General features: G+C 57.5%; 46 non-coding genes across 46 annotated transcripts; all 46 read left to right on the top strand.

Moving 5' to 3' along the window:
• Nucleotides 1-97: 97 nt before the first annotated feature.
• On the top strand, nt 98-289 carry LOC125726590 (U2 spliceosomal RNA). Its single transcript, XR_007388284.1, has one exon. It is a non-coding gene; the product is annotated as a U2 spliceosomal RNA (small nuclear RNA).
• Nucleotides 290-715: 426 nt separating this feature from the next.
• On the top strand, nt 716-829 carry LOC125726557 (U5 spliceosomal RNA). The gene has a single exon (XR_007388253.1). It is a non-coding gene; the product is annotated as a U5 spliceosomal RNA (small nuclear RNA).
• Nucleotides 830-1026: 197 nt separating this feature from the next.
• Nucleotides 1027-1218, top strand: LOC125726589 (U2 spliceosomal RNA). Its single transcript, XR_007388283.1, has one exon. It is a non-coding gene; the product is annotated as a U2 spliceosomal RNA (small nuclear RNA).
• Nucleotides 1219-1644: 426 nt separating this feature from the next.
• Nucleotides 1645-1758, top strand: LOC125726556 (U5 spliceosomal RNA). The gene has a single exon (XR_007388252.1). It is a non-coding gene; the product is annotated as a U5 spliceosomal RNA (small nuclear RNA).
• Nucleotides 1759-1955: 197 nt separating this feature from the next.
• On the top strand, nt 1956-2147 carry LOC125726615 (U2 spliceosomal RNA). Its single transcript, XR_007388307.1, has one exon. It is a non-coding gene; the product is annotated as a U2 spliceosomal RNA (small nuclear RNA).
• A 428-nt stretch (nt 2148-2575) lies between these two features.
• LOC125726555 (U5 spliceosomal RNA) lies at nt 2576-2689 on the top strand. Its single transcript, XR_007388251.1, has one exon. It is a non-coding gene; the product is annotated as a U5 spliceosomal RNA (small nuclear RNA).
• A 197-nt stretch (nt 2690-2886) lies between these two features.
• Nucleotides 2887-3078, top strand: LOC125726588 (U2 spliceosomal RNA). Its single transcript, XR_007388282.1, has one exon. It is a non-coding gene; the product is annotated as a U2 spliceosomal RNA (small nuclear RNA).
• A 426-nt stretch (nt 3079-3504) lies between these two features.
• Nucleotides 3505-3618, top strand: LOC125726554 (U5 spliceosomal RNA). Its single transcript, XR_007388250.1, has one exon. It is a non-coding gene; the product is annotated as a U5 spliceosomal RNA (small nuclear RNA).
• A 197-nt stretch (nt 3619-3815) lies between these two features.
• Nucleotides 3816-4007, top strand: LOC125726587 (U2 spliceosomal RNA). Its single transcript, XR_007388281.1, has one exon. It is a non-coding gene; the product is annotated as a U2 spliceosomal RNA (small nuclear RNA).
• A 426-nt stretch (nt 4008-4433) lies between these two features.
• LOC125726553 (U5 spliceosomal RNA) lies at nt 4434-4547 on the top strand. The gene has a single exon (XR_007388249.1). It is a non-coding gene; the product is annotated as a U5 spliceosomal RNA (small nuclear RNA).
• A 197-nt stretch (nt 4548-4744) lies between these two features.
• Nucleotides 4745-4936, top strand: LOC125726614 (U2 spliceosomal RNA). The gene has a single exon (XR_007388306.1). It is a non-coding gene; the product is annotated as a U2 spliceosomal RNA (small nuclear RNA).
• A 427-nt stretch (nt 4937-5363) lies between these two features.
• On the top strand, nt 5364-5477 carry LOC125726552 (U5 spliceosomal RNA). Its single transcript, XR_007388248.1, has one exon. It is a non-coding gene; the product is annotated as a U5 spliceosomal RNA (small nuclear RNA).
• Nucleotides 5478-5674: 197 nt separating this feature from the next.
• LOC125726586 (U2 spliceosomal RNA) lies at nt 5675-5866 on the top strand. Its single transcript, XR_007388280.1, has one exon. It is a non-coding gene; the product is annotated as a U2 spliceosomal RNA (small nuclear RNA).
• A 425-nt stretch (nt 5867-6291) lies between these two features.
• Nucleotides 6292-6405, top strand: LOC125726550 (U5 spliceosomal RNA). Its single transcript, XR_007388246.1, has one exon. It is a non-coding gene; the product is annotated as a U5 spliceosomal RNA (small nuclear RNA).
• Nucleotides 6406-6602: 197 nt separating this feature from the next.
• On the top strand, nt 6603-6794 carry LOC125726584 (U2 spliceosomal RNA). The gene has a single exon (XR_007388278.1). It is a non-coding gene; the product is annotated as a U2 spliceosomal RNA (small nuclear RNA).
• Nucleotides 6795-7220: 426 nt separating this feature from the next.
• LOC125726548 (U5 spliceosomal RNA) lies at nt 7221-7334 on the top strand. The gene has a single exon (XR_007388245.1). It is a non-coding gene; the product is annotated as a U5 spliceosomal RNA (small nuclear RNA).
• Nucleotides 7335-7531: 197 nt separating this feature from the next.
• LOC125726613 (U2 spliceosomal RNA) lies at nt 7532-7723 on the top strand. The gene has a single exon (XR_007388305.1). It is a non-coding gene; the product is annotated as a U2 spliceosomal RNA (small nuclear RNA).
• A 427-nt stretch (nt 7724-8150) lies between these two features.
• LOC125726547 (U5 spliceosomal RNA) lies at nt 8151-8264 on the top strand. The gene has a single exon (XR_007388244.1). It is a non-coding gene; the product is annotated as a U5 spliceosomal RNA (small nuclear RNA).
• A 197-nt stretch (nt 8265-8461) lies between these two features.
• LOC125726583 (U2 spliceosomal RNA) lies at nt 8462-8653 on the top strand. Its single transcript, XR_007388277.1, has one exon. It is a non-coding gene; the product is annotated as a U2 spliceosomal RNA (small nuclear RNA).
• Nucleotides 8654-9079: 426 nt separating this feature from the next.
• Nucleotides 9080-9193, top strand: LOC125726546 (U5 spliceosomal RNA). The gene has a single exon (XR_007388243.1). It is a non-coding gene; the product is annotated as a U5 spliceosomal RNA (small nuclear RNA).
• A 197-nt stretch (nt 9194-9390) lies between these two features.
• LOC125726582 (U2 spliceosomal RNA) lies at nt 9391-9582 on the top strand. Its single transcript, XR_007388276.1, has one exon. It is a non-coding gene; the product is annotated as a U2 spliceosomal RNA (small nuclear RNA).
• A 426-nt stretch (nt 9583-10008) lies between these two features.
• Nucleotides 10009-10122, top strand: LOC125726545 (U5 spliceosomal RNA). The gene has a single exon (XR_007388242.1). It is a non-coding gene; the product is annotated as a U5 spliceosomal RNA (small nuclear RNA).
• A 197-nt stretch (nt 10123-10319) lies between these two features.
• Nucleotides 10320-10511, top strand: LOC125726580 (U2 spliceosomal RNA). Its single transcript, XR_007388275.1, has one exon. It is a non-coding gene; the product is annotated as a U2 spliceosomal RNA (small nuclear RNA).
• Nucleotides 10512-10939: 428 nt separating this feature from the next.
• Nucleotides 10940-11053, top strand: LOC125726544 (U5 spliceosomal RNA). The gene has a single exon (XR_007388241.1). It is a non-coding gene; the product is annotated as a U5 spliceosomal RNA (small nuclear RNA).
• Nucleotides 11054-11250: 197 nt separating this feature from the next.
• Nucleotides 11251-11442, top strand: LOC125726579 (U2 spliceosomal RNA). The gene has a single exon (XR_007388274.1). It is a non-coding gene; the product is annotated as a U2 spliceosomal RNA (small nuclear RNA).
• Nucleotides 11443-11860: 418 nt separating this feature from the next.
• LOC125726543 (U5 spliceosomal RNA) lies at nt 11861-11974 on the top strand. The gene has a single exon (XR_007388240.1). It is a non-coding gene; the product is annotated as a U5 spliceosomal RNA (small nuclear RNA).
• Nucleotides 11975-12171: 197 nt separating this feature from the next.
• Nucleotides 12172-12363, top strand: LOC125726578 (U2 spliceosomal RNA). The gene has a single exon (XR_007388273.1). It is a non-coding gene; the product is annotated as a U2 spliceosomal RNA (small nuclear RNA).
• Nucleotides 12364-12790: 427 nt separating this feature from the next.
• LOC125726542 (U5 spliceosomal RNA) lies at nt 12791-12904 on the top strand. The gene has a single exon (XR_007388239.1). It is a non-coding gene; the product is annotated as a U5 spliceosomal RNA (small nuclear RNA).
• A 197-nt stretch (nt 12905-13101) lies between these two features.
• LOC125726574 (U2 spliceosomal RNA) lies at nt 13102-13293 on the top strand. The gene has a single exon (XR_007388269.1). It is a non-coding gene; the product is annotated as a U2 spliceosomal RNA (small nuclear RNA).
• A 427-nt stretch (nt 13294-13720) lies between these two features.
• LOC125726541 (U5 spliceosomal RNA) lies at nt 13721-13834 on the top strand. The gene has a single exon (XR_007388238.1). It is a non-coding gene; the product is annotated as a U5 spliceosomal RNA (small nuclear RNA).
• Nucleotides 13835-14031: 197 nt separating this feature from the next.
• LOC125726562 (U2 spliceosomal RNA) lies at nt 14032-14223 on the top strand. Its single transcript, XR_007388258.1, has one exon. It is a non-coding gene; the product is annotated as a U2 spliceosomal RNA (small nuclear RNA).
• Nucleotides 14224-14649: 426 nt separating this feature from the next.
• LOC125726540 (U5 spliceosomal RNA) lies at nt 14650-14763 on the top strand. Its single transcript, XR_007388237.1, has one exon. It is a non-coding gene; the product is annotated as a U5 spliceosomal RNA (small nuclear RNA).
• Nucleotides 14764-14960: 197 nt separating this feature from the next.
• Nucleotides 14961-15152, top strand: LOC125726551 (U2 spliceosomal RNA). The gene has a single exon (XR_007388247.1). It is a non-coding gene; the product is annotated as a U2 spliceosomal RNA (small nuclear RNA).
• Nucleotides 15153-15579: 427 nt separating this feature from the next.
• Nucleotides 15580-15693, top strand: LOC125726538 (U5 spliceosomal RNA). The gene has a single exon (XR_007388235.1). It is a non-coding gene; the product is annotated as a U5 spliceosomal RNA (small nuclear RNA).
• A 197-nt stretch (nt 15694-15890) lies between these two features.
• LOC125726539 (U2 spliceosomal RNA) lies at nt 15891-16082 on the top strand. Its single transcript, XR_007388236.1, has one exon. It is a non-coding gene; the product is annotated as a U2 spliceosomal RNA (small nuclear RNA).
• A 427-nt stretch (nt 16083-16509) lies between these two features.
• Nucleotides 16510-16623, top strand: LOC125726537 (U5 spliceosomal RNA). Its single transcript, XR_007388234.1, has one exon. It is a non-coding gene; the product is annotated as a U5 spliceosomal RNA (small nuclear RNA).
• Nucleotides 16624-16820: 197 nt separating this feature from the next.
• LOC125726620 (U2 spliceosomal RNA) lies at nt 16821-17012 on the top strand. The gene has a single exon (XR_007388311.1). It is a non-coding gene; the product is annotated as a U2 spliceosomal RNA (small nuclear RNA).
• Nucleotides 17013-17439: 427 nt separating this feature from the next.
• Nucleotides 17440-17553, top strand: LOC125726536 (U5 spliceosomal RNA). Its single transcript, XR_007388233.1, has one exon. It is a non-coding gene; the product is annotated as a U5 spliceosomal RNA (small nuclear RNA).
• A 197-nt stretch (nt 17554-17750) lies between these two features.
• On the top strand, nt 17751-17942 carry LOC125726609 (U2 spliceosomal RNA). The gene has a single exon (XR_007388301.1). It is a non-coding gene; the product is annotated as a U2 spliceosomal RNA (small nuclear RNA).
• Nucleotides 17943-18360: 418 nt separating this feature from the next.
• Nucleotides 18361-18474, top strand: LOC125726535 (U5 spliceosomal RNA). Its single transcript, XR_007388232.1, has one exon. It is a non-coding gene; the product is annotated as a U5 spliceosomal RNA (small nuclear RNA).
• A 197-nt stretch (nt 18475-18671) lies between these two features.
• Nucleotides 18672-18863, top strand: LOC125726596 (U2 spliceosomal RNA). The gene has a single exon (XR_007388290.1). It is a non-coding gene; the product is annotated as a U2 spliceosomal RNA (small nuclear RNA).
• A 427-nt stretch (nt 18864-19290) lies between these two features.
• Nucleotides 19291-19404, top strand: LOC125726534 (U5 spliceosomal RNA). The gene has a single exon (XR_007388231.1). It is a non-coding gene; the product is annotated as a U5 spliceosomal RNA (small nuclear RNA).
• A 198-nt stretch (nt 19405-19602) lies between these two features.
• On the top strand, nt 19603-19794 carry LOC125726585 (U2 spliceosomal RNA). Its single transcript, XR_007388279.1, has one exon. It is a non-coding gene; the product is annotated as a U2 spliceosomal RNA (small nuclear RNA).
• A 425-nt stretch (nt 19795-20219) lies between these two features.
• Nucleotides 20220-20333, top strand: LOC125726625 (U5 spliceosomal RNA). Its single transcript, XR_007388316.1, has one exon. It is a non-coding gene; the product is annotated as a U5 spliceosomal RNA (small nuclear RNA).
• A 197-nt stretch (nt 20334-20530) lies between these two features.
• On the top strand, nt 20531-20720 carry LOC125726616 (U2 spliceosomal RNA). Its single transcript, XR_007388308.1, has one exon. It is a non-coding gene; the product is annotated as a U2 spliceosomal RNA (small nuclear RNA).
• A 488-nt stretch (nt 20721-21208) lies between these two features.
• Nucleotides 21209-21322, top strand: LOC125726577 (U5 spliceosomal RNA). Its single transcript, XR_007388272.1, has one exon. It is a non-coding gene; the product is annotated as a U5 spliceosomal RNA (small nuclear RNA).
• Nucleotides 21323-21417: the final 95 nt, after the last annotated feature.

Here is a 21417-nt window from a genome sequence, read left to right as displayed (position 1 = left end):
CCGGGCGCCGCCTCCCAGAGAGGCTGGCGAGGACCCAGCCGCGCCGGCTCCGTCGGCGTCCCACATGCCGGAGCCCGGCGGGGCGCAGTCTGCGGGCATCGCTTCTCGGCCTTTTGGCTAAGATCAAGTGTAGTATCTGTTCTTATCAGTTTAATATCTGATACGTCCCCCATGGAGGGGACCACATATTAAACGGATTTTTGGAACAGGGAGCCGGAAGTGGGGCTTGCCCCGTCCGCTCCACGCATCGACCCGGTATTGCAGTGTTTCTGGGAACGGTGCACCTCTACTGCCTCCTGCTGTTGAAAGACAGAGCTGATCGGTGTTCCGCTTATCAGACCGAGAGCCTGCGCCGCTTGCCAGGCGATTAGCCGGTGTCGTGAGGGACGGACCCTGTCCGTGCGCCGGTCCCGCTTCCCTCCGTTTTTCTTTTTTTTTTTTTTTTTTTTTTTTTTAATTTAATTATAAAAAGCACGGTCATGGTACGCTCTCTGAGGGGTGGGCAGCTGTGCTGAGGTAAGGCAGGCCGTCGTCTTTGCCTTTTGAATTTTCTCTCATGTCTGTTTACATGATTGCTGATCTTTCAGATGCCAGGAGGACAGGGAGGAGTCGGGGCCCCGAGGCCGGTGGCTGCGACGCCCCCGAGAATTCAACCCCGAGCGGGGGCGTCACGGAGGCCCGGCTAGCGGCCACCTGCTGAGCGACGGCTATGCATCGACTCGGGTCTCTCTTCATCCCGTATAAATCTTTCGCCTTTTACTAAAGATTTCCGTGGAGAGGGATAGCGATGAGTTCGCTGTATTTTTGGAGGCTCTGTGCAAGCAGAGCTGCACCGCCGCTGTATCAAAGTAAGACTGTGCCCGGCTTAGCGGCCGGCTCTATCTGCCCAGTGGCGCGTTTCTGGTCCTCTGGGATCGTGCGTGGTCTCGCCGGGCGCCGCCTCCCAGAGAGGCTGGCGAGGACCCAGCCGCGCCGGCTCCGTCGGCGTCCCACATGCCGGAGCCCGGCGGGGCGCAGTCTGCGGGCATCGCTTCTCGGCCTTTTGGCTAAGATCAAGTGTAGTATCTGTTCTTATCAGTTTAATATCTGATACGTCCCCCATGGAGGGGACCACATATTAAACGGATTTTTGGAACAGGGAGCCGGAAGTGGGGCTTGCCCCGTCCGCTCCACGCATCGACCCGGTATTGCAGTGTTTCTGGGAACGGTGCACCTCTACTGCCCCCTGCTGTTGAAAGACAGAGCTGATCGGTGTTCCGCTTATCAGACCGAGAGCCTGCGCCGCTTGCCAGGCGATTAGCCGGTGTCGTGAGGGACGGACCCTGTCCGTGCGCCGGTCCCGCTTCCCTCCGTTTTTCTTTTTTTTTTTTTTTTTTTTTTTTTTAATTTAATTATAAAAAGCACGGTCATGGTACGCTCTCTGAGGGGTGGGCAGCTGTGCTGAGGTAAGGCAGGCCGTCGTCTTTGCCTTTTGAATTTTCTCTCATGTCTGTTTACATGATTGCTGATCTTTCAGATGCCAGGAGGACAGGGAGGAGTCGGGGCCCCGAGGCCGGTGGCTGCGACGCCCCCGAGAATTCAACCCCGAGCGGGGGCGTCACGGAGGCCCGGCTAGCGGCCACCTGCTGAGCGACGGCTATGCATCGACTCGGGTCTCTCTTCATCCCGTATAAATCTTTCGCCTTTTACTAAAGATTTCCGTGGAGAGGGATAGCGATGAGTTCGCTGTATTTTTGGAGGCTCTGTGCAAGCAGAGCTGCACCGCCGCTGTATCAAAGTAAGACTGTGCCCGGCTTAGCGGCCGGCTCTATCTGCCCAGTGGCGCGTTTCTGGTCCTCTGGGATCGTGCGTGGTCTCGCCGGGCGCCGCCTCCCAGAGAGGCTGGCGAGGACCCAGCCGCGCCGGCTCCGTCGGCGTCCCACATGCCGGAGCCCGGCGGGGCGCAGTCTGCGGGCATCGCTTCTCGGCCTTTTGGCTAAGATCAAGTGTAGTATCTGTTCTTATCAGTTTAATATCTGATACGTCCGCCATGGAGGGGACCACATATTAAACGGATTTTTGGAACAGGGAGCCGGAAGTGGGGCTTGCCCCGTCCGCTCCACGCATCGACCCGGTATTGCAGTGTTTCTGGGAACGGTGCACCTCTACTGCCCCCTGCTGTTGAAAGACAGAGCTGATCGGTGTTCCGCTTATCAGACCGAGAGCCTGCGCCGCTTGCCAGGCGATTAGCCGGTGTCGTGAGGGACGGACCCTGTCCGTGCGCCGGTCCCGCTTCCCTCCGTTTTTCTTTTTTTTTTTTTTTTTTTTTTTTTTTTAATTTAATTATAAAAAGCACGGTCATGGTACGCTCTCTGAGGGGTGGGCAGCTGTGCTGAGGTAAGGCAGGCCGTCGTCTTTGCCTTTTGAATTTTCTCTCATGTCTGTTTACATGATTGCTGATCTTTCAGATGCCAGGAGGACAGGGAGGAGTCGGGGCCCCGAGGCCGGTGGCTGCGACGCCCCCGAGAATTCAACCCCGAGCGGGGGCGTCACGGAGGCCCGGCTAGCGGCCACCTGCTGAGCGACGGCTATGCATCGACTCGGGTCTCTCTTCATCCCGTATAAATCTTTCGCCTTTTACTAAAGATTTCCGTGGAGAGGGATAGCGATGAGTTCGCTGTATTTTTGGAGGCTCTGTGCAAGCAGAGCTGCACCGCCGCTGTATCAAAGTAAGACTGTGCCCGGCTTAGCGGCCGGCTCTATCTGCCCAGTGGCGCGTTTCTGGTCCTCTGGGATCGTGCGTGGTCTCGCCGGGCGCCGCCTCCCAGAGAGGCTGGCGAGGACCCAGCCGCGCCGGCTCCGTCGGCGTCCCACATGCCGGAGCCCGGCGGGGCGCAGTCTGCGGGCATCGCTTCTCGGCCTTTTGGCTAAGATCAAGTGTAGTATCTGTTCTTATCAGTTTAATATCTGATACGTCCCCCATGGAGGGGACCACATATTAAACGGATTTTTGGAACAGGGAGCCGGAAGTGGGGCTTGCCCCGTCCGCTCCACGCATCGACCCGGTATTGCAGTGTTTCTGGGAACGGTGCACCTCTACTGCCTCCTGCTGTTGAAAGACAGAGCTGATCGGTGTTCCGCTTATCAGACCGAGAGCCTGCGCCGCTTGCCAGGCGATTAGCCGGTGTCGTGAGGGACGGACCCTGTCCGTGCGCCGGTCCCGCTTCCCTCCGTTTTTCTTTTTTTTTTTTTTTTTTTTTTTTTTAATTTAATTATAAAAAGCACGGTCATGGTACGCTCTCTGAGGGGTGGGCAGCTGTGCTGAGGTAAGGCAGGCCGTCGTCTTTGCCTTTTGAATTTTCTCTCATGTCTGTTTACATGATTGCTGATCTTTCAGATGCCAGGAGGACAGGGAGGAGTCGGGGCCCCGAGGCCGGTGGCTGCGACGCCCCCGAGAATTCAACCCCGAGCGGGGGCGTCACGGAGGCCCGGCTAGCGGCCACCTGCTGAGCGACGGCTATGCATCGACTCGGGTCTCTCTTCATCCCGTATAAATCTTTCGCCTTTTACTAAAGATTTCCGTGGAGAGGGATAGCGATGAGTTCGCTGTATTTTTGGAGGCTCTGTGCAAGCAGAGCTGCACCGCCGCTGTATCAAAGTAAGACTGTGCCCGGCTTAGCGGCCGGCTCTATCTGCCCAGTGGCGCGTTTCTGGTCCTCTGGGATCGTGCGTGGTCTCGCCGGGCGCCGCCTCCCAGAGAGGCTGGCGAGGACCCAGCCGCGCCGGCTCCGTCGGCGTCCCACATGCCGGAGCCCGGCGGGGCGCAGTCTGCGGGCATCGCTTCTCGGCCTTTTGGCTAAGATCAAGTGTAGTATCTGTTCTTATCAGTTTAATATCTGATACGTCCCCCATGGAGGGGACCACATATTAAACGGATTTTTGGAACAGGGAGCCGGAAGTGGGGCTTGCCCCGTCCGCTCCACGCATCGACCCGGTATTGCAGTGTTTCTGGGAACGGTGCACCTCTACTGCCCCCTGCTGTTGAAAGACAGAGCTGATCGGTGTTCCGCTTATCAGACCGAGAGCCTGCGCCGCTTGCCAGGCGATTAGCCGGTGTCGTGAGGGACGGACCCTGTCCGTGCGCCGGTCCCGCTTCCCTCCGTTTTTCTTTTTTTTTTTTTTTTTTTTTTTTTTAATTTAATTATAAAAAGCACGGTCATGGTACGCTCTCTGAGGGGTGGGCAGCTGTGCTGAGGTAAGGCAGGCCGTCGTCTTTGCCTTTTGAATTTTCTCTCATGTCTGTTTACATGATTGCTGATCTTTCAGATGCCAGGAGGACAGGGAGGAGTCGGGGCCCCGAGGCCGGTGGCTGCGACGCCCCCGAGAATTCAACCCCGAGCGGGGGCGTCACGGAGGCCCGGCTAGCGGCCACCTGCTGAGCGACGGCTATGCATCGACTCGGGTCTCTCTTCATCCCGTATAAATCTTTCGCCTTTTACTAAAGATTTCCGTGGAGAGGGATAGCGATGAGTTCGCTGTATTTTTGGAGGCTCTGTGCAAGCAGAGCTGCACCGCCGCTGTATCAAAGTAAGACTGTGCCCGGCTTAGCGGCCGGCTCTATCTGCCCAGTGGCGCGTTTCTGGTCCTCTGGGATCGTGCGTGGTCTCGCCGGGCGCCGCCTCCCAGAGAGGCTGGCGAGGACCCAGCCGCGCCGGCTCCGTCGGCGTCCCACATGCCGGAGCCCGGCGGGGCGCAGTCTGCGGGCATCGCTTCTCGGCCTTTTGGCTAAGATCAAGTGTAGTATCTGTTCTTATCAGTTTAATATCTGATACGTCCGCCATGGAGGGGACCACATATTAAACGGATTTTTGGAACAGGGAGCCGGAAGTGGGGCTTGCCCCGTCCGCTCCACGCATCGACCCGGTATTGCAGTGTTTCTGGGAACGGTGCACCTCTACTGCCCCCTGCTGTTGAAAGACAGAGCTGATCGGTGTTCCGCTTATCAGACCGAGAGCCTGCGCCGCTTGCCAGGCGATTAGCCGGTGTCGTGAGGGACGGACCCTGTCCGTGCGCCGGTCCCGCTTCCCTCCGTTTTTCTTTTTTTTTTTTTTTTTTTTTTTTTTTAATTTAATTATAAAAAGCACGGTCATGGTACGCTCTCTGAGGGGTGGGCAGCTGTGCTGAGGTAAGGCAGGCCGTCGTCTTTGCCTTTTGAATTTTCTCTCATGTCTGTTTACATGATTGCTGATCTTTCAGATGCCAGGAGGACAGGGAGGAGTCGGGGCCCCGAGGCCGGTGGCTGCGACGCCCCCGAGAATTCAACCCCGAGCGGGGGCGTCACGGAGGCCCGGCTAGCGGCCACCTGCTGAGCGACGGCTATGCATCGACTCGGGTCTCTCTTCATCCCGTATAAATCTTTCGCCTTTTACTAAAGATTTCCGTGGAGAGGGATAGCGATGAGTTCGCTGTATTTTTGGAGGCTCTGTGCAAGCAGAGCTGCACCGCCGCTGTATCAAAGTAAGACTGTGCCCGGCTTAGCGGCCGGCTCTATCTGCCCAGTGGCGCGTTTCTGGTCCTCTGGGATCGTGCGTGGTCTCGCCGGGCGCCGCCTCCCAGAGAGGCTGGCGAGGACCCAGCCGCGCCGGCTCCGTCGGCGTCCCACATGCCGGAGCCCGGCGGGGCGCAGTCTGCGGGCATCGCTTCTCGGCCTTTTGGCTAAGATCAAGTGTAGTATCTGTTCTTATCAGTTTAATATCTGATACGTCCCCCATGGAGGGGACCACATATTAAACGGATTTTTGGAACAGGGAGCCGGAAGTGGGGCTTGCCCCGTCCGCTCCACGCATCGACCCGGTATTGCAGTGTTTCTGGGAACGGTGCACCTCTACTGCCTCCTGCTGTTGAAAGACAGAGCTGATCGGTGTTCCGCTTATCAGACCGAGAGCCTGCGCCGCTTGCCAGGCGATTAGCCGGTGTCGTGAGGGACGGACCCTGTCCGTGCGCCGGTCCCGCTTCCCTCCGTTTTTCTTTTTTTTTTTTTTTTTTTTTTTTTAATTTAATTATAAAAAGCACGGTCATGGTACGCTCTCTGAGGGGTGGGCAGCTGTGCTGAGGTAAGGCAGGCCGTCGTCTTTGCCTTTTGAATTTTCTCTCATGTCTGTTTACATGATTGCTGATCTTTCAGATGCCAGGAGGACAGGGAGGAGTCGGGGCCCCGAGGCCGGTGGCTGCGACGCCCCCGAGAATTCAACCCCGAGCGGGGGCGTCACGGAGGCCCGGCTAGCGGCCACCTGCTGAGCGACGGCTATGCATCGACTCGGGTCTCTCTTCATCCCGTATAAATCTTTCGCCTTTTACTAAAGATTTCCGTGGAGAGGGATAGCGATGAGTTCGCTGTATTTTTGGAGGCTCTGTGCAAGCAGAGCTGCACCGCCGCTGTATCAAAGTAAGACTGTGCCCGGCTTAGCGGCCGGCTCTATCTGCCCAGTGGCGCGTTTCTGGTCCTCTGGGATCGTGCGTGGTCTCGCCGGGCGCCGCCTCCCAGAGAGGCTGGCGAGGACCCAGCCGCGCCGGCTCCGTCGGCGTCCCACATGCCGGAGCCCGGCGGGGCGCAGTCTGCGGGCATCGCTTCTCGGCCTTTTGGCTAAGATCAAGTGTAGTATCTGTTCTTATCAGTTTAATATCTGATACGTCCCCCATGGAGGGGACCACATATTAAACGGATTTTTGGAACAGGGAGCCGGAAGTGGGGCTTGCCCCGTCCGCTCCACGCATCGACCCGGTATTGCAGTGTTTCTGGGAACGGTGCACCTCTACTGCCCCCTGCTGTTGAAAGACAGAGCTGATCGGTGTTCCGCTTATCAGACCGAGAGCCTGCGCCGCTTGCCAGGCGATTAGCCGGTGTCGTGAGGGACGGACCCTGTCCGTGCGCCGGTCCCGCTTCCCTCCGTTTTTCTTTTTTTTTTTTTTTTTTTTTTTTTTAATTTAATTATAAAAAGCACGGTCATGGTACGCTCTCTGAGGGGTGGGCAGCTGTGCTGAGGTAAGGCAGGCCGTCGTCTTTGCCTTTTGAATTTTCTCTCATGTCTGTTTACATGATTGCTGATCTTTCAGATGCCAGGAGGACAGGGAGGAGTCGGGGCCCCGAGGCCGGTGGCTGCGACGCCCCCGAGAATTCAACCCCGAGCGGGGGCGTCACGGAGGCCCGGCTAGCGGCCACCTGCTGAGCGACGGCTATGCATCGACTCGGGTCTCTCTTCATCCCGTATAAATCTTTCGCCTTTTACTAAAGATTTCCGTGGAGAGGGATAGCGATGAGTTCGCTGTATTTTTGGAGGCTCTGTGCAAGCAGAGCTGCACCGCCGCTGTATCAAAGTAAGACTGTGCCCGGCTTAGCGGCCGGCTCTATCTGCCCAGTGGCGCGTTTCTGGTCCTCTGGGATCGTGCGTGGTCTCGCCGGGCGCCGCCTCCCAGAGAGGCTGGCGAGGACCCAGCCGCGCCGGCTCCGTCGGCGTCCCACATGCCGGAGCCCGGCGGGGCGCAGTCTGCGGGCATCGCTTCTCGGCCTTTTGGCTAAGATCAAGTGTAGTATCTGTTCTTATCAGTTTAATATCTGATACGTCCGCCATGGAGGGGACCACATATTAAACGGATTTTTGGAACAGGGAGCCGGAAGTGGGGCTTGCCCCGTCCGCTCCACGCATCGACCCGGTATTGCAGTGTTTCTGGGAACGGTGCACCTCTACTGCCCCCTGCTGTTGAAAGACAGAGCTGATCGGTGTTCCGCTTATCAGACCGAGAGCCTGCGCCGCTTGCCAGGCGATTAGCCGGTGTCGTGAGGGACGGACCCTGTCCGTGCGCCGGTCCCGCTTCCCTCCGTTTTTCTTTTTTTTTTTTTTTTTTTTTTTTTTTAATTTAATTATAAAAAGCACGGTCATGGTACGCTCTCTGAGGGGTGGGCAGCTGTGCTGAGGTAAGGCAGGCCGTCGTCTTTGCCTTTTGAATTTTCTCTCATGTCTGTTTACATGATTGCTGATCTTTCAGATGCCAGGAGGACAGGGAGGAGTCGGGGCCCCGAGGCCGGTGGCTGCGACGCCCCCGAGAATTCAACCCCGAGCGGGGGCGTCACGGAGGCCCGGCTAGCGGCCACCTGCTGAGCGACGGCTATGCATCGACTCGGGTCTCTCTTCATCCCGTATAAATCTTTCGCCTTTTACTAAAGATTTCCGTGGAGAGGGATAGCGATGAGTTCGCTGTATTTTTGGAGGCTCTGTGCAAGCAGAGCTGCACCGCCGCTGTATCAAAGTAAGACTGTGCCCGGCTTAGCGGCCGGCTCTATCTGCCCAGTGGCGCGTTTCTGGTCCTCTGGGATCGTGCGTGGTCTCGCCGGGCGCCGCCTCCCAGAGAGGCTGGCGAGGACCCAGCCGCGCCGGCTCCGTCGGCGTCCCACATGCCGGAGCCCGGCGGGGCGCAGTCTGCGGGCATCGCTTCTCGGCCTTTTGGCTAAGATCAAGTGTAGTATCTGTTCTTATCAGTTTAATATCTGATACGTCCCCCATGGAGGGGACCACATATTAAACGGATTTTTGGAACAGGGAGCCGGAAGTGGGGCTTGCCCCGTCCGCTCCACGCATCGACCCGGTATTGCAGTGTTTCTGGGAACGGTGCACCTCTACTGCCTCCTGCTGTTGAAAGACAGAGCTGATCGGTGTTCCGCTTATCAGACCGAGAGCCTGCGCCGCTTGCCAGGCGATTAGCCGGTGTCGTGAGGGACGGACCCTGTCCGTGCGCCGGTCCCGCTTCCCTCCGTTTTTCTTTTTTTTTTTTTTTTTTTTTTTTTTAATTTAATTATAAAAAGCACGGTCATGGTACGCTCTCTGAGGGGTGGGCAGCTGTGCTGAGGTAAGGCAGGCCGTCGTCTTTGCCTTTTGAATTTTCTCTCATGTCTGTTTACATGATTGCTGATCTTTCAGATGCCAGGAGGACAGGGAGGAGTCGGGGCCCCGAGGCCGGTGGCTGCGACGCCCCCGAGAATTCAACCCCGAGCGGGGGCGTCACGGAGGCCCGGCTAGCGGCCACCTGCTGAGCGACGGCTATGCATCGACTCGGGTCTCTCTTCATCCCGTATAAATCTTTCGCCTTTTACTAAAGATTTCCGTGGAGAGGGATAGCGATGAGTTCGCTGTATTTTTGGAGGCTCTGTGCAAGCAGAGCTGCACCGCCGCTGTATCAAAGTAAGACTGTGCCCGGCTTAGCGGCCGGCTCTATCTGCCCAGTGGCGCGTTTCTGGTCCTCTGGGATCGTGCGTGGTCTCGCCGGGCGCCGCCTCCCAGAGAGGCTGGCGAGGACCCAGCCGCGCCGGCTCCGTCGGCGTCCCACATGCCGGAGCCCGGCGGGGCGCAGTCTGCGGGCATCGCTTCTCGGCCTTTTGGCTAAGATCAAGTGTAGTATCTGTTCTTATCAGTTTAATATCTGATACGTCCCCCATGGAGGGGACCACATATTAAACGGATTTTTGGAACAGGGAGCCGGAAGTGGGGCTTGCCCCGTCCGCTCCACGCATCGACCCGGTATTGCAGTGTTTCTGGGAACGGTGCACCTCTACTGCCCCCTGCTGTTGAAAGACAGAGCTGATCGGTGTTCCGCTTATCAGACCGAGAGCCTGCGCCGCTTGCCAGGCGATTAGCCGGTGTCGTGAGGGACGGACCCTGTCCGTGCGCCGGTCCCGCTTCCCTCCGTTTTTCTTTTTTTTTTTTTTTTTTTTTTTTTTAATTTAATTATAAAAAGCACGGTCATGGTACGCTCTCTGAGGGGTGGGCAGCTGTGCTGAGGTAAGGCAGGCCGTCGTCTTTGCCTTTTGAATTTTCTCTCATGTCTGTTTACATGATTGCTGATCTTTCAGATGCCAGGAGGACAGGGAGGAGTCGGGGCCCCGAGGCCGGTGGCTGCGACGCCCCCGAGAATTCAACCCCGAGCGGGGGCGTCACGGAGGCCCGGCTAGCGGCCACCTGCTGAGCGACGGCTATGCATCGACTCGGGTCTCTCTTCATCCCGTATAAATCTTTCGCCTTTTACTAAAGATTTCCGTGGAGAGGGATAGCGATGAGTTCGCTGTATTTTTGGAGGCTCTGTGCAAGCAGAGCTGCACCGCCGCTGTATCAAAGTAAGACTGTGCCCGGCTTAGCGGCCGGCTCTATCTGCCCAGTGGCGCGTTTCTGGTCCTCTGGGATCGTGCGTGGTCTCGCCGGGCGCCGCCTCCCAGAGAGGCTGGCGAGGACCCAGCCGCGCCGGCTCCGTCGGCGTCCCACATGCCGGAGCCCGGCGGGGCGCAGTCTGCGGGCATCGCTTCTCGGCCTTTTGGCTAAGATCAAGTGTAGTATCTGTTCTTATCAGTTTAATATCTGATACGTCCCCCATGGAGGGGACCACATATTAAACGGATTTTTGGAACAGGGAGCCGGAAGTGGGGCTTGCCCCGTCCGCTCCACGCATCGACCCGGTATTGCAGTGTTTCTGGGAACGGTGCACCTCTACTGCCCCCTGCTGTTGAAAGACAGAGCTGATCGGTGTTCCGCTTATCAGACCGAGAGCCTGCGCCGCTTGCCAGGCGATTAGCCGGTGTCGTGAGGGACGGACCCTGTCCGTGCGCCGGTCCCGCTTCCCTCCGTTTTTCTTTTTTTTTTTTTTTTTTTTTTTTTTTTAATTTAATTATAAAAAGCACGGTCATGGTACGCTCTCTGAGGGGTGGGCAGCTGTGCTGAGGTAAGGCAGGCCGTCGTCTTTGCCTTTTGAATTTTCTCTCATGTCTGTTTACATGATTGCTGATCTTTCAGATGCCAGGAGGACAGGGAGGAGTCGGGGCCCCGAGGCCGGTGGCTGCGACGCCCCCGAGAATTCAACCCCGAGCGGGGGCGTCACGGAGGCCCGGCTAGCGGCCACCTGCTGAGCGACGGCTATGCATCGACTCGGGTCTCTCTTCATCCCGTATAAATCTTTCGCCTTTTACTAAAGATTTCCGTGGAGAGGGATAGCGATGAGTTCGCTGTATTTTTGGAGGCTCTGTGCAAGCAGAGCTGCACCGCCGCTGTATCAAAGTAAGACTGTGCCCGGCTTAGCGGCCGGCTCTATCTGCCCAGTGGCGCGTTTCTGGTCCTCTGGGATCGTGCGTGGTCTCGCCGGGCGCCGCCTCCCAGAGAGGCTGGCGAGGACCCAGCCGCGCCGGCTCCGTCGGCGTCCCACATGCCGGAGCCCGGCGGGGCGCAGTCTGCGGGCATCGCTTCTCGGCCTTTTGGCTAAGATCAAGTGTAGTATCTGTTCTTATCAGTTTAATATCTGATACGTCCCCCATGGAGGGGACCACATATTAAACGGATTTTTGGAACAGGGAGCCGGAAGTGGGGCTTGCCCCGTCCGCTCCACGCATCGACCCGGTATTGCAGTGTTTCTGGGAACGGTGCACCTCTACTGCCCCCTGCTGTTGAAAGACAGAGCTGATCGGTGTTCCGCTTATCAGACCGAGAGCCTGCGCCGCTTGCCAGGCGATTAGCCGGTGTCGTGAGGGACGGACCCTGTCCGTGCGCCGGTCCCGCTTCCCTCCGTTTTTCTTTTTTTTTTTTTTTTTTAATTTAATTATAAAAAGCACGGTCATGGTACGCTCTCTGAGGGGTGGGCAGCTGTGCTGAGGTAAGGCAGGCCGTCGTCTTTGCCTTTTGAATTTTCTCTCATGTCTGTTTACATGATTGCTGATCTTTCAGATGCCAGGAGGACAGGGAGGAGTCGGGGCCCCGAGGCCGGTGGCTGCGACGCCCCCGAGAATTCAACCCCGAGCGGGGGCGTCACGGAGGCCCGGCTAGCGGCCACCTGCTGAGCGACGGCTATGCATCGACTCGGGTCTCTCTTCATCCCGTATAAATCTTTCGCCTTTTACTAAAGATTTCCGTGGAGAGGGATAGCGATGAGTTCGCTGTATTTTTGGAGGCTCTGTGCAAGCAGAGCTGCACCGCCGCTGTATCAAAGTAAGACTGTGCCCGGCTTAGCGGCCGGCTCTATCTGCCCAGTGGCGCGTTTCTGGTCCTCTGGGATCGTGCGTGGTCTCGCCGGGCGCCGCCTCCCAGAGAGGCTGGCGAGGACCCAGCCGCGCCGGCTCCGTCGGCGTCCCACATGCCGGAGCCCGGCGGGGCGCAGTCTGCGGGCATCGCTTCTCGGCCTTTTGGCTAAGATCAAGTGTAGTATCTGTTCTTATCAGTTTAATATCTGATACGTCCCCCATGGAGGGGACCACATATTAAACGGATTTTTGGAACAGGGAGCCGGAAGTGGGGCTTGCCCCGTCCGCTCCACGCATCGACCCGGTATTGCAGTGTTTCTGGGAACGGTGCACCTCTACTGCCCCCTGCTGTTGAAAGACAGAGCTGATCGGTGTTCCGCTTATCAGACCGAGAGCCTGCGCCGCTTGCCAGGCGATTAGCCGGTGTCGTGAGGGACGGACCCTGTCCGTGCGCCGGTCCCGCTTCCCTCCGTTTTTCTTTTTTTTTTTTTTTTTTTTTTTTTTTAATTTAATTATAAAAAGCACGGTCATGGTACGCTCTCTGAGGGGTGGGCAGCTGTGCTGAGGTAAGGCAGGCCGTCGTCTTTGCCTTTTGAATTTTCTCTCATGTCTGTTTACATGATTGCTGATCTTTCAGATGCCAGGAGGACAGGGAGGAGTCGGGGCCCCGAGGCCGGTGGCTGCGACGCCCCCGAGAATTCAACCCCGAGCGGGGGCGTCACGGAGGCCCGGCTAGCGGCCACCTGCTGAGCGACGGCTATGCATCGACTCGGGTCTCTCTTCATCCCGTATAAATCTTTCGCCTTTTACTAAAGATTTCCGTGGAGAGGGATAGCGATGAGTTCGCTGTATTTTTGGAGGCTCTGTGCAAGCAGAGCTGCACCGCCGCTGTATCAAAGTAAGACTGTGCCCGGCTTAGCGGCCGGCTCTATCTGCCCAGTGGCGCGTTTCTGGTCCTCTGGGATCGTGCGTGGTCTCGCCGGGCGCCGCCTCCCAGAGAGGCTGGCGAGGACCCAGCCGCGCCGGCTCCGTCGGCGTCCCACATGCCGGAGCCCGGCGGGGCGCAGTCTGCGGGCATCGCTTCTCGGCCTTTTGGCTAAGATCAAGTGTAGTATCTGTTCTTATCAGTTTAATATCTGATACGTCCCCCATGGAGGGGACCACATATTAAACGGATTTTTGGAACAGGGAGCCGGAAGTGGGGCTTGCCCCGTCCGCTCCACGCATCGACCCGGTATTGCAGTGTTTCTGGGAACGGTGCACCTCTACTGCCCCCTGCTGTTGAAAGACAGAGCTGATCGGTGTTCCGCTTATCAGACCGAGAGCCTGCGCCGCTTGCCAGGCGATTAGCCGGTGTCGTGAGGGACGGACCCTGTCCGTGCGCCGGTCCCGCTTCCCTCCGTTTTTCTTTTTTTTTTTTTTTTTTTTTTTTTTTAATTTAATTATAAAAAGCACGGTCATGGTACGCTCTCTGAGGGGTGGGCAGCTGTGCTGAGGTAAGGCAGGCCGTCGTCTTTGCCTTTTGAATTTTCTCTCATGTCTGTTTACATGATTGCTGATCTTTCAGATGCCAGGAGGACAGGGAGGAGTCGGGGCCCCGAGGCCGGTGGCTGCGACGCCCCCGAGAATTCAACCCCGAGCGGGGGCGTCACGGAGGCCCGGCTAGCGGCCACCTGCTGAGCGACGGCTATGCATCGACTCGGGTCTCTCTTCATCCCGTATAAATCTTTCGCCTTTTACTAAAGATTTCCGTGGAGAGGGATAGCGATGAGTTCGCTGTATTTTTGGAGGCTCTGTGCAAGCAGAGCTGCACCGCCGCTGTATCAAAGTAAGACTGTGCCCGGCTTAGCGGCCGGCTCTATCTGCCCAGTGGCGCGTTTCTGGTCCTCTGGGATCGTGCGTGGTCTCGCCGGGCGCCGCCTCCCAGAGAGGCTGGCGAGGACCCAGCCGCGCCGGCTCCGTCGGCGTCCCACATGCCGGAGCCCGGCGGGGCGCAGTCTGCGGGCATCGCTTCTCGGCCTTTTGGCTAAGATCAAGTGTAGTATCTGTTCTTATCAGTTTAATATCTGATACGTCCCCCATGGAGGGGACCACATATTAAACGGATTTTTGGAACAGGGAGCCGGAAGTGGGGCTTGCCCCGTCCGCTCCACGCATCGACCCGGTATTGCAGTGTTTCTGGGAACGGTGCACCTCTACTGCCCCCTGCTGTTGAAAGACAGAGCTGATCGGTGTTCCGCTTATCAGACCGAGAGCCTGCGCCGCTTGCCAGGCGATTAGCCGGTGTCGTGAGGGACGGACCCTGTCCGTGCGCCGGTCCCGCTTCCCTCCGTTTTTCTTTTTTTTTTTTTTTTTTTTTTTTTTAATTTAATTATAAAAAGCACGGTCATGGTACGCTCTCTGAGGGGTGGGCAGCTGTGCTGAGGTAAGGCAGGCCGTCGTCTTTGCCTTTTGAATTTTCTCTCATGTCTGTTTACATGATTGCTGATCTTTCAGATGCCAGGAGGACAGGGAGGAGTCGGGGCCCCGAGGCCGGTGGCTGCGACGCCCCCGAGAATTCAACCCCGAGCGGGGGCGTCACGGAGGCCCGGCTAGCGGCCACCTGCTGAGCGACGGCTATGCATCGACTCGGGTCTCTCTTCATCCCGTATAAATCTTTCGCCTTTTACTAAAGATTTCCGTGGAGAGGGATAGCGATGAGTTCGCTGTATTTTTGGAGGCTCTGTGCAAGCAGAGCTGCACCGCCGCTGTATCAAAGTAAGACTGTGCCCGGCTTAGCGGCCGGCTCTATCTGCCCAGTGGCGCGTTTCTGGTCCTCTGGGATCGTGCGTGGTCTCGCCGGGCGCCGCCTCCCAGAGAGGCTGGCGAGGACCCAGCCGCGCCGGCTCCGTCGGCGTCCCACATGCCGGAGCCCGGCGGGGCGCAGTCTGCGGGCATCGCTTCTCGGCCTTTTGGCTAAGATCAAGTGTAGTATCTGTTCTTATCAGTTTAATATCTGATACGTCCCCCATGGAGGGGACCACATATTAAACGGATTTTTGGAACAGGGAGCCGGAAGTGGGGCTTGCCCCGTCCGCTCCACGCATCGACCCGGTATTGCAGTGTTTCTGGGAACGGTGCACCTCTACTGCCCCCTGCTGTTGAAAGACAGAGCTGATCGGTGTTCCGCTTATCAGACCGAGAGCCTGCGCCGCTTGCCAGGCGATTAGCCGGTGTCGTGAGGGACGGACCCTGTCCGTGCGCCGGTCCCGCTTCCCTCCGTTTTTCTTTTTTTTTTTTTTTTTTTTTTTTTTTAATTTAATTATAAAAAGCACGGTCATGGTACGCTCTCTGAGGGGTGGGCAGCTGTGCTGAGGTAAGGCAGGCCGTCGTCTTTGCCTTTTGAATTTTCTCTCATGTCTGTTTACATGATTGCTGATCTTTCAGATGCCAGGAGGACAGGGAGGAGTCGGGGCCCCGAGGCCGGTGGCTGCGACGCCCCCGAGAATTCAACCCCGAGCGGGGGCGTCACGGAGGCCCGGCTAGCGGCCACCTGCTGAGCGACGGCTATGCATCGACTCGGGTCTCTCTTCATCCCGTATAAATCTTTCGCCTTTTACTAAAGATTTCCGTGGAGAGGGATAGCGATGAGTTCGCTGTATTTTTGGAGGCTCTGTGCAAGCAGAGCTGCACCGCCGCTGTATCAAAGTAAGACTGTGCCCGGCTTAGCGGCCGGCTCTATCTGCCCAGTGGCGCGTTTCTGGTCCTCTGGGATCGTGCGTGGTCTCGCCGGGCGCCGCCTCCCAGAGAGGCTGGCGAGGACCCAGCCGCGCCGGCTCCGTCGGCGTCCCACATGCCGGAGCCCGGCGGGGCGCAGTCTGCGGGCATCGCTTCTCGGCCTTTTGGCTAAGATCAAGTGTAGTATCTGTTCTTATCAGTTTAATATCTGATACGTCCCCCATGGAGGGGACCACATATTAAACGGATTTTTGGAACAGGGAGCCGGAAGTGGGGCTTGCCCCGTCCGCTCCACGCATCGACCCGGTATTGCAGTGTTTCTGGGAACGGTGCACCTCTACTGCCCCCTGCTGTTGAAAGACAGAGCTGATCGGTGTTCCGCTTATCAGACCGAGAGCCTGCGCCGCTTGCCAGGCGATTAGCCGGTGTCGTGAGGGACGGACCCTGTCCGTGCGCCGGTCCCGCTTCCCTCCGTTTTTCTTTTTTTTTTTTTTTTTTTTTTTTTTTAATTTAATTATAAAAAGCACGGTCATGGTACGCTCTCTGAGGGGTGGGCAGCTGTGCTGAGGTAAGGCAGGCCGTCGTCTTTGCCTTTTGAATTTTCTCTCATGTCTGTTTACATGATTGCTGATCTTTCAGATGCCAGGAGGACAGGGAGGAGTCGGGGCCCCGAGGCCGGTGGCTGCGACGCCCCCGAGAATTCAACCCCGAGCGGGGGCGTCACGGAGGCCCGGCTAGCGGCCACCTGCTGAGCGACGGCTATGCATCGACTCGGGTCTCTCTTCATCCCGTATAAATCTTTCGCCTTTTACTAAAGATTTCCGTGGAGAGGGATAGCGATGAGTTCGCTGTATTTTTGGAGGCTCTGTGCAAGCAGAGCTGCACCGCCGCTGTATCAAAGTAAGACTGTGCCCGGCTTAGCGGCCGGCTCTATCTGCCCAGTGGCGCGTTTCTGGTCCTCTGGGATCGTGCGTGGTCTCGCCGGGCGCCGCCTCCCAGAGAGGCTGGCGAGGACCCAGCCGCGCCGGCTCCGTCGGCGTCCCACATGCCGGAGCCCGGCGGGGCGCAGTCTGCGGGCATCGCTTCTCGGCCTTTTGGCTAAGATCAAGTGTAGTATCTGTTCTTATCAGTTTAATATCTGATACGTCCCCCATGGAGGGGACCACATATTAAACGGATTTTTGGAACAGGGAGCCGGAAGTGGGGCTTGCCCCGTCCGCTCCACGCATCGACCCGGTATTGCAGTGTTTCTGGGAACGGTGCACCTCTACTGCCCCCTGCTGTTGAAAGACAGAGCTGATCGGTGTTCCGCTTATCAGACCGAGAGCCTGCGCCGCTTGCCAGGCGATTAGCCGGTGTCGTGAGGGACGGACCCTGTCCGTGCGCCGGTCCCGCTTCCCTCCGTTTTTCTTTTTTTTTTTTTTTTTTTTTTTTTTTAATTTAATTATAAAAAGCACGGTCATGGTACGCTCTCTGAGGGGTGGGCAGCTGTGCTGAGGTAAGGCAGGCCGTCGTCTTTGCCTTTTGAATTTTCTCTCATGTCTGTTTACATGATTGCTGATCTTTCAGATGCCAGGAGGACAGGGAGGAGTCGGGGCCCCGAGGCCGGTGGCTGCGACGCCCCCGAGAATTCAACCCCGAGCGGGGGCGTCACGGAGGCCCGGCTAGCGGCCACCTGCTGAGCGACGGCTATGCATCGACTCGGGTCTCTCTTCATCCCGTATAAATCTTTCGCCTTTTACTAAAGATTTCCGTGGAGAGGGATAGCGATGAGTTCGCTGTATTTTTGGAGGCTCTGTGCAAGCAGAGCTGCACCGCCGCTGTATCAAAGTAAGACTGTGCCCGGCTTAGCGGCCGGCTCTATCTGCCCAGTGGCGCGTTTCTGGTCCTCTGGGATCGTGCGTGGTCTCGCCGGGCGCCGCCTCCCAGAGAGGCTGGCGAGGACCCAGCCGCGCCGGCTCCGTCGGCGTCCCACATGCCGGAGCCCGGCGGGGCGCAGTCTGCGGGCATCGCTTCTCGGCCTTTTGGCTAAGATCAAGTGTAGTATCTGTTCTTATCAGTTTAATATCTGATACGTCCCCCATGGAGGGGACCACATATTAAACGGATTTTTGGAACAGGGAGCCGGAAGTGGGGCTTGCCCCGTCCGCTCCACGCATCGACCCGGTATTGCAGTGTTTCTGGGAACGGTGCACCTCTACTGCCCCCTGCTGTTGAAAGACAGAGCTGATCGGTGTTCCGCTTATCAGACCGAGAGCCTGCGCCGCTTGCCAGGCGATTAGCCGGTGTCGTGAGGGACGGACCCTGTCCGTGCGCCGGTCCCGCTTCCCTCCGTTTTTCTTTTTTTTTTTTTTTTTTAATTTAATTATAAAAAGCACGGTCATGGTACGCTCTCTGAGGGGTGGGCAGCTGTGCTGAGGTAAGGCAGGCCGTCGTCTTTGCCTTTTGAATTTTCTCTCATGTCTGTTTACATGATTGCTGATCTTTCAGATGCCAGGAGGACAGGGAGGAGTCGGGGCCCCGAGGCCGGTGGCTGCGACGCCCCCGAGAATTCAACCCCGAGCGGGGGCGTCACGGAGGCCCGGCTAGCGGCCACCTGCTGAGCGACGGCTATGCATCGACTCGGGTCTCTCTTCATCCCGTATAAATCTTTCGCCTTTTACTAAAGATTTCCGTGGAGAGGGATAGCGATGAGTTCGCTGTATTTTTGGAGGCTCTGTGCAAGCAGAGCTGCACCGCCGCTGTATCAAAGTAAGACTGTGCCCGGCTTAGCGGCCGGCTCTATCTGCCCAGTGGCGCGTTTCTGGTCCTCTGGGATCGTGCGTGGTCTCGCCGGGCGCCGCCTCCCAGAGAGGCTGGCGAGGACCCAGCCGCGCCGGCTCCGTCGGCGTCCCACATGCCGGAGCCCGGCGGGGCGCAGTCTGCGGGCATCGCTTCTCGGCCTTTTGGCTAAGATCAAGTGTAGTATCTGTTCTTATCAGTTTAATATCTGATACGTCCCCCATGGAGGGGACCACATATTAAACGGATTTTTGGAACAGGGAGCCGGAAGTGGGGCTTGCCCCGTCCGCTCCACGCATCGACCCGGTATTGCAGTGTTTCTGGGAACGGTGCACCTCTACTGCCCCCTGCTGTTGAAAGACAGAGCTGATCGGTGTTCCGCTTATCAGACCGAGAGCCTGCGCCGCTTGCCAGGCGATTAGCCGGTGTCGTGAGGGACGGACCCTGTCCGTGCGCCGGTCCCGCTTCCCTCCGTTTTTCTTTTTTTTTTTTTTTTTTTTTTTTTTTAATTTAATTATAAAAAGCACGGTCATGGTACGCTCTCTGAGGGGTGGGCAGCTGTGCTGAGGTAAGGCAGGCCGTCGTCTTTGCCTTTTGAATTTTCTCTCATGTCTGTTTACATGATTGCTGATCTTTCAGATGCCAGGAGGACAGGGAGGAGTCGGGGCCCCGAGGCCGGTGGCTGCGACGCCCCCGAGAATTCAACCCCGAGCGGGGGCGTCACGGAGGCCCGGCTAGCGGCCACCTGCTGAGCGACGGCTATGCATCGACTCGGGTCTCTCTTCATCCCGTATAAATCTTTCGCCTTTTACTAAAGATTTCCGTGGAGAGGGATAGCGATGAGTTCGCTGTATTTTTGGAGGCTCTGTGCAAGCAGAGCTGCACCGCCGCTGTATCAAAGTAAGGACTGTGCCCGGCTTAGCGGCCGGCTCTATCTGCCCAGTGGCGCGTTTCTGGTCCTCTGGGATCGTGCGTGGTCTCGCCGGGCGCCGCCTCCCAGAGAGGCTGGCGAGGACCCAGCCGCGCCGGCTCCGTCGGCGTCCCACATGCCGGAGCCCGGCGGGGCGCAGTCTGCGGGCATCGCTTCTCGGCCTTTTGGCTAAGATCAAGTGTAGTATCTGTTCTTATCAGTTTAATATCTGATACGTCCCCCATGGAGGGGACCACATATTAAACGGATTTTTGGAACAGGGAGCCGGAAGTGGGGCTTGCCCCGTCCGCTCCACGCATCGACCCGGTATTGCAGTGTTTCTGGGAACGGTGCACCTCTACTGCCCCCTGCTGTTGAAAGACAGAGCTGATCGGTGTTCCGCTTATCAGACCGAGAGCCTGCGCCGCTTGCCAGGCGATTAGCCGGTGTCGTGAGGGACGGACCCTGTCCGTGCGCCGGTCCCGCTTCCCTCCGTTTTTCTTTTTTTTTTTTTTTTTTTTTTTTTTAATTTAATTATAAAAAGCACGGTCATGGTACGCTCTCTGAGGGGTGGGCAGCTGTGCTGAGGTAAGGCAGGCCGTCGTCTTTGCCTTTTGAATTTCTCTCATGTCTGTTTACATGATTGCTGATCTTTCAGATGCCAGGAGGACAGGGAGGAGTCGGGGCCCCGAGGCCGGTGGCTGCGACGCCCCCGAGAATTCAACCCCGAGCGGGGGCGTCACGGAGGCCCGGCTAGCGGCCACCTGCTGAGCGACGGCTATGCATCGACTCGGGTCTCTCTTCATCCCGTATAAATCTTTCGCCTTTTACTAAAGATTTCCGTGGAGAGGGATAGCGATGAGTTCGCTGTATTTTTGGAGGCTCTGTGCAAGCAGAGCTGCACCGCCGCTGTATCAAAGTAAGACTGTGCCCGGCTTAGCGGCCGGCTCTATCTGCCCAGTGGCGCGTTTCTGGTCCTCTGGGATCGTGCGTGGTCTCGCCGGGCGCCGCCTCCCAGAGAGGCTGGCGAGGACCCAGCCGCGCCGGCTCCGTCGGCGTCCCACATGCCGGAGCCCGGCGGGGCGCAGTCTGCGGGCATCGCTTCTCGGCCTTTTGGCTAAGATCAAGTGTAGTATCTGTTCTTATCAGTTTAATATCTGATACGTCCCCCATGGAGGGGACCACATATTAAACGGATTTTTGGAACAGGGAGCCGGAAGTGGGGCTTGCCCCGTCCGCTCCACGCATCGACCCGGTATTGCAGTGTTTGGGAACGGTGCACCTCTACTGCCCCCTGCTGTTGAAAGACAGAGCTGATCGGTGTTCCGCTTATCAGACCGAGAGCCTGCCGCCGCTTGCCAGGCGATTAGCCGGTGTCGTGAGGGACGGACCCTGTCCGTGCGCCGGTCCCGCTTCCCTCCGTTTTTCTTTTTTTTTTTTTTTTTTTTTTTTTTAATTTAATTATAAAAAGCACGGTCATGGTACGCTCTCTGAGGGGTGGGCAGCTGTGCTGAGGTAAGGCAGGCCGTCGTCTTTGCCTTTTGAATTTTCTCTCATGTCTGTTTACATGATTGCTGATCTTTCAGATGCCAGGAGGACAGGGAGGAGTCGTCTCATGTCTGTTTACATGATTGCTGATCTTTCAGATGCCAGGAGGACAGGGAGGAGTCGGGGCCCCGAGGCCGGTGGCTGCGACGCCCCCGAGAATTCAACCCCGAGCGGGGGGCGTCACGGAGGCCCGGCTAGCGGCCACCTGCTGAGCGACGGCTATGCATCGACTCGGGTCTCTCTTCATCCCGTATAAATCTTTCGCCTTTTACTAAGATTTCCGTGGAGAGGGATAGCGATGAGTTCGCTGTAATTTTTGGAGGCTCTGTGCAAGCAGAGCTGCACCGCCGCTGTATCAAAGTAAGACTGTGCCCGGCTTAGCGGCCGGCTCCTATCTGCCCAGTGGCGCGTTTCTGGTCCTCTGGGATCGTGCGTG

The sequence above is a fragment of the Brienomyrus brachyistius genome, unplaced genomic scaffold (genome assembly GCF_023856365.1).
Source record: "Brienomyrus brachyistius isolate T26 unplaced genomic scaffold, BBRACH_0.4 scaffold73, whole genome shotgun sequence".
Lineage (NCBI taxonomy): Eukaryota > Metazoa > Chordata > Actinopteri > Osteoglossiformes > Mormyridae > Brienomyrus > Brienomyrus brachyistius.
This window is presented reverse-complemented; position numbering and strand designations above follow the sequence as displayed.